The 6,743-nt window shown below is 39.0% G+C and overlaps 1 long non-coding RNA gene across 1 annotated transcript; it reads right to left on the reverse strand.

Moving 5' to 3' along the window:
- Window positions 1–4,325: 4,325 nt before the first annotated feature.
- LOC116555378 lies at window positions 4,326–6,512 on the reverse strand. Its single transcript, XR_004270511.1, has 3 exons — window positions 6,440–6,512; window positions 6,210–6,317; window positions 4,326–4,434 (listed from the first exon to the last, which is right to left on the reverse strand). It is a non-coding gene; the product is annotated as an uncharacterized LOC116555378 (long non-coding RNA).
- Window positions 6,513–6,743: the final 231 nt, after the last annotated feature.

The raw sequence follows: 6,743 nt of genomic DNA on the forward strand, positions 1-6,743 counted from the left end.
AATTGATCATATCCCAGACCGGAAGGTATAAGAATTAATAAGTAGGTTAAAGTGATACTATATGGACATTAAGATACTCAGTGATCGATCACTGAGGCATCAGGAGGAATGAAATAATTCTTAGAATTTTGTGTAACTTACTCTCTCCCTCTCTTTTGTAAGCTTCTTAAAGGTGTGTCTGTATCTCGTTCCTATTATCCCCACAGCAAAGCACTACAATGGATGTGAAATAAATGTTCAACAAATGTTGAATTAATAAATAAACACCGCACTTGGTGATGAAGCTGGAGGCTCTCATTTGATAGCAGAGGATAAAGAGAAGAAGAAAAGCAGGTCAGTAAGCTGTCACACTCTCAACTGTTACTTCATAGAAAAGGAAATAAATTTAGAGTTGTTTGGAACAGTGGTATTGATGTTTTCTTAGGTCTCATGGACACAGCAACGAGTCCTGACATGGGGTGGGAAACCATCTATTTACAATCGGCCCTCATCATAAGACTTTTAAAGTTTTCTGCGGAAAGCCCAGATGAAGTAAAAATAGCACCGTATTATTCCAAGTCTGACTGATGGGAACAGTTGCATAAAGGTTTCTTGTTAAGCGCATCAAATGTTACCCTTTGTGTGACTTTGGTTTAGCTTGCTAGTGATTAAATTCCATTCACCAGCAGAGGAAGTGATTGGTATTTATATGTCTAAAGCTGATCTGAGTCTGGTTGTCCTAGGCAATGTGGATATTTCTAGAGAGAGAGAGAGAGAAAAGCCAGGGTTTATCCACTTCATTTATAAATGGTCACCGAGAACAAATAGATATTGTGTAACCACATGGAGTGCAGTCAGGTTTAGTAGATCTGCCTGCATCTGAGCTGTTTCACGTCAGCCTTTTTTTCTTCCTGGATTTATAAAGCTTTTCACAGTCATGTGCCAAAACATTTTTTTTTCTTTGTGGTAAGTGGATTTTTTTCTACAGTATATTAGATACTTAAACACTTTCTTAAAATGGGTGTATTTAGAAAAACTGTTTCTTTAAAAAAAAAAAAAAGATGTTTGTGACTATCAACAACTTCACAGCCTGGAACCATGGCTGGACCAAGGGATTTTGAGTGAGGCTGGCTAAGTTTTCACATCTCTGCACTTACTCTTGTAACAGACATGTAACACGAGTGAAGGTATTTGGATTATGGGCCTGGTTTTCCTTAGCTGTAAAATTGTTAGCATACTATATACCTAACAGTTTTATCAATATTTCAACATTGAAATAATGTATATTTAATGCCCAAAATGATTCCTGGCATACGGAGACACGAACATATATACTACTGACATTCTCTTTGTCTCTATTCTGAGGCTGAATTACGGTTCATCTTTATGAGCAGTTTTGTTTTATCTTATACCAAGAGCCCTAATTTATTCAACCATGAGATAATTATATTTCAATTTCAATTTTTGCTTCCATTTACTTTCTCACCATCAACCATCAGTATTATTACTGTGTGTCAGTGGATGTTGGTATTCCCATTTATTCCTTTATCCACTGTGAAATCAGATATCTGCATTCACAGAAAGGAAGAACAGAGTCTGAGTTCAGGCCTAAGGGGGCCTTCATGGGTGAGTCCTTGAGCTCTTAACACAGCCCTTGTACATCTTTCTTGACTGCTCAGGGTTCAACTTCTTATCCTTGAGGATTCTTGTTGGGTAAGTGAGGTCTTGCTGATAAGTGTTGGAAACTCCTCAAAAACTCATACTTATGTGCATGAAGGATAGAAGCCCATTGTAAAGGTGAATAGAAATAAAGCTCAAATATCCTCAAAATATGACTATAACGCATTTTGTGAGGACAGGCATTCTGCTATGCTCATTTGAAAAAGGCACCAATATTTGGCCGGGCATGGTGGCTCACACCTGTAATCCCAGCATTTTGGGAGGCCGAGGCAGGTGGATCATGTTTGTTGGTCAGGAGTTTGAGACCCGCCTAACCAACATGGTGAAACCCCGTCTCTATTAAAAATACAAAAATTAGCTGGGCGTGGTGGCACATGCCTATAATCCCAGCTACTCAGGAGACTGAGGCAGGAGAATCACTTCAACCCGGGAGGCGGAAGCTGCAGTGAGCCAAGATTGTGCCACTGCACTCCAGCCTGGGCAACAGAGCGAGACTCCGTCTCAAAAAAAAAAAAAAAGAAAAAGGCAGCAATGTTAAGAATAACTACGTATTCCTACTTTATTAAAAAGACAAGTAGCTGAAACCAGTTTTACCAATAAGGAAAAATTAATATACTTTGAAAGGATCAGAGCAGAGCAAGGGGAGAAAAATAGCAGATTTATAAGTTGGGCATGGTGACAAGTGCCTGTAATCCCAGCTACTCCAGAGGCTGCAAAGGGAGAATCGCTTGAGCCCAGGAGTTCAAGATCAGATTGGGAAACATAGTGAGACTCTGTCTCAAACACAACACACACACACACACACACACGACTGGGAAACATAGTGAGACTCTGTCTCAAACAACACGCACACACACACGACTGGGAAACATAGTGAGACTCTGTCTCAAACACAACACACACACACACACACACATTCACACACACACACCCCAAACCCAGTTCATTGGGTTTCACCCTGTATCTGAGGTAGTAGGTCTGGAAGGAACTGGCATGATAATCTGAAATGCAGATGATCCCATCAGTTAATGCCAGTGCTTCTGGTTGTGGGGCTCCGCTTTGAGAACTGGTTTGGATACTGGCTATTCAGAGGGGTTAAGCATGTTGCACAGACCGGTAGCACTGACGACAGCTACGAGCAGTGTCATGCATGCAGCCTCAGAGCCCTCTCAGACCTACTGAATCAGAACTTGTAGGCACAGTAAAACCTAAGACTTACTAGTTTTTGTTTGTTTGTTTTAAAGCAGATCTGAAAGCAAATAGGCAAATGGTCAGCCCACTGGTGGAAGAAAATCAGCTGCAATCAAGGGTTAACATTTGGGCAGATTCATACTGAAATGGAGTATAAATAATTCTGCGTGTCAGGGAATTAAAATGGCACAGGGTAAGGGGAGTTGTCACAATAATATCTCACAAATGGAGAAATACAGTTGTCTAGGATGCCTGACTGTGTACAGTTACTTTTCATCCTCTGGGTGTGAACAGAGCTCAAAGAGTATATCCATGACCTTCCTTTCTTCTGTAAATTAGTGACGCTAGTACCTCCCTGTCTGTGGATGCACTGAGAGAGAACAATGCATGCTGATCTATGGCCTCTTTCCTTCAGATTCTCAATCTTCAGTGCATGGATGAAGCCACCAATCTGGCAAAGCACCCAGGAAAAGCAATTACTTCATTTATGACACATTTAAATTTGTTGAATAAACAATTTTGTGTCTTCTATGAGGCCTATTACACTTGAGCCTGAGAAGTACTTATTAATAATTTTTCAGTTAGTATTTACTCTAAGCACTCTAAATCAGCATTTCTAAATAAAGCTGAGTCCAAAGGGCAGAGGGCTGGTAGGCAGATGATGAGGAAAGCTGACTCTCAACATTCCTTTAGAAAGTTGAGGTTTATAGAGGGTTGGTTTTGGCAACTCCACCGGAAACTTATGTTTGGATAGCCGTCTAATTCTAAACCAGTTCTGACTTTGCCCAGAATTTGGGTATGAGACAATAAATTAGCCTGATACTGTTGGAAAGAAAACTACTCAGGTTAAGAGTCAGAAAACAAACTTGCTTTTATTAGCTCTGTGACTTTGAATATAGCATTTAACATTGCTGAGGCTTAGAAGGTAGGGCAGTACGGGTGGGAGGTGAGGGGACATTTACTGAGAGCAAAGACAAAAGGCTCCTACAACAGCAGGTATGAGCCCTGCTTACTGTGTCTCCGTGCACTCAAAGACACATGCAAGAAACACAGGGACGTGCACTAAAATGCAGTTTGCTGCAAGCAGTTATCAAATCAACTTGATCATATCAGCCATGTTTCTAAACTTACCTGTCTTGATTGATTCTTCTTCAGGAACAACTTTAGGCTGGTAAGCAGATCCTACAGTATAGTAGTTAAGCTTATAATATTTGGTGTCTGACAGATATAGGCACAAATCGCAGGTCCACAACTATGTGAACATAGGTAAGTTGCAAAACATTGTTAAGCCATTGTTTCCACATCTATAAAATGGAAAAAAATAATGGCTTCTACCTCAATGCCGTATATGCTGAATGAGAGGGAAAAATGCACAAAATCTCTTAGCATAACAGAGTACAGAACCTAACACATTAGCCTCAATCAAGTCTAAATATTTTTACCACTGTGAATTGTGGATTATTTACTTACATTTTAATCAAAGTGGTTATTTCCATCTATTTCATGATCTTTGTCCTTCTAGGTATCTCCCATGTGACACTTTCACCTGGACTGCATTTCTGGCTATTTAACGATTCCTAGGTCCTATGCATGAAATATGACCAGTCCTTTATCCCACCCTCTCTTAAGTTCAATTCCCATTCACGTCCTAACCACATTCATCTTTTTTCCAGGTATATTAAGTCGAGTTCCTTAGAAGTAGGTACCAGGAAAAGGATCCATGTAATACAAATAAATCAAGAAGCATTTTCTTAAACATGGTAAGAGATAGGGAATGGGGGAAGAAAAGAAGGCCACACAAGAGTGTGATATCAAACAAAGTGTCAGGGAGGTAAATGTTGGCTCAGTCCCACAGTGATCTCTGGAGAAAGCATAGATGATACACAGGTTTGCAGGTAAACTAGCTCCCTGGAAATAATGGAATTATCCCAAACAGATGGCAAGAAAACTGGTTATATCCATCACTTATTTGATAGCTTCCCCAGAAATTTGAAGGTCTCCATGTATTAAGGCAAATTAGCTACTGATAGCCTGAGGGAAGGCTGCCTACTAAGAAGCACATGTGCCAGCTGTTGTGAATAAAGGTATACATGGAACAAACGTGAAAACAGTGTAAAAGGAATCATGGAACATAGGCAGAGCCTGACAGCATCTGCCATCACAATAATGCTAATATTAATGTAACCAGAGAAGGAGTCTTGATGCAGCCCCCAGGAGCATGTTCTTGCAGAAAGGAATTCAAGGTGAGTCGTAGAAAGAAGAGAGAGCTCATAGAAAGCTACTCTATTACAGAGTAAAGCATACTCAGAAAGCAGGAAGAGGAATGCTTCACAGTGAAAAGAGATAGTTTCTTGAAAGGTACTCCATTACTGGGTAGATTGTCCTCAGAAAGCAAGTGGAGGAACTCACTATCTTTGAAGTTTTTCTTATATAGGAGTCTTGTCTATGTAAAGAATAAACTAAGCTGTACCTACATGTGGGTGGGCTGATAGCATGACAGAATTTATTATTTTATTGATTTAAAGAAAACTATCTGTGACATGTTAGCATGTAAGTACATTAAATTGTAACTATAATTACCTTGAAAGCATATATTGTTATGGGAATTGAGACATTTGGGCTTCTGTTTTTGTAGGAGTTTATCCTTACAGACGTTACCAAGCTGATTCCTTAGGTAAAAACATCTTAGGACTACGGGCCATGATTAGCAAAGACTGTGCATTGCCAGTTTTAAGATGATTTGATTTTAAAATGGTGTCACTCTGGCCTTCCTAGGCTCCTGCTTTCCTAACATTAATATCCCAGCAAAAAGTTTCCATGAACATAGTAGTATGCCCTTTATACTTTCACCTTCATTTCATTTAGCTGGGTAAGGATTATTAGTCCCATTGATGGATGGTTTAGGTTAATATCATTTGACATATACTCATATGTACACATACATAGACATAAATACCTTCAAATTTCAATTTAATAATTTATTACATGATATTTGGCTTTACAATTAAAGTAGGTCATTTAGTTAATGAATTAATAGTAGTTATACAAATTTGTGCTATAGTGATTTACATAAAAAGGGGAACAGTCTTTGACAGAATGTATTTTTATTTTAAGTATTTAAATCCCTTTTGAGTTAAGGCAGTTTCAGTCATCAAAAGTTTGCATGTATAAATTGCATGAAAAAATCCCAGAAGAGTGCAAAGAGAGCACTTGTCTCTCATCTGGGCTACAAGAGACACATTTTTCTGAGATTGACTCATGATAGTTGTTATAATGGTGCACATTAAAACTTTTTCTCAATAATATCAGAGCCAATATTAATTTTCAATTACACATGTAAAGAGCTGAATAAAGAATACCTGGATTTCTGCCATGTATTCCTTACTCCAGTTCCTGCTGATCAGTTGAACCTCTCATAATAAGTTATGGATCAAAGTTGGACCTCAGAATTCCCCACTTATCAGTTCCTAGAATGAGAAAAGAGTTAAGAAACATCTAAATTCCTGATGTCTATTGATTCTGACATTCACATAAAGCAAACTGCAGTAATTAGGGTCATACAAAGTTCCTATAGCCATCAGTCCATCACCTTTCCTCATGGGAAAAAAGAACCAGGCAGTGGATCTTCTCCTTGACTCCTGGAACCTCAGGCTGCCTTTCTTTTTATATGAGTTAAGATGTGTTGGTTGCCTGGATACAGCTGAGCTTGTGAAAAAATGTCACTGAGCTGCTGTCATGATGGCCATTTTATTACCATGATTTATAAATGGATTATCTGTGAAAATGGCTCTGGTTTTAATCATGCCCCCTGCAGGAAATGGCCTGTTCTTATTGGTTTGTTTCGATGACAGGTCCAGATATCCTGATATTTTATAACAGTTGGCAGATGCTTT

Source organism: Sapajus apella, unplaced genomic scaffold (genome assembly GCF_009761245.1).
Source record: "Sapajus apella isolate SASKATOON/1434 unplaced genomic scaffold, GSC_monkey_1.0 scaffold15, whole genome shotgun sequence".
In the NCBI taxonomy this organism is placed as follows: Eukaryota; Metazoa; Chordata; class Mammalia; order Primates; family Cebidae; genus Sapajus; species Sapajus apella.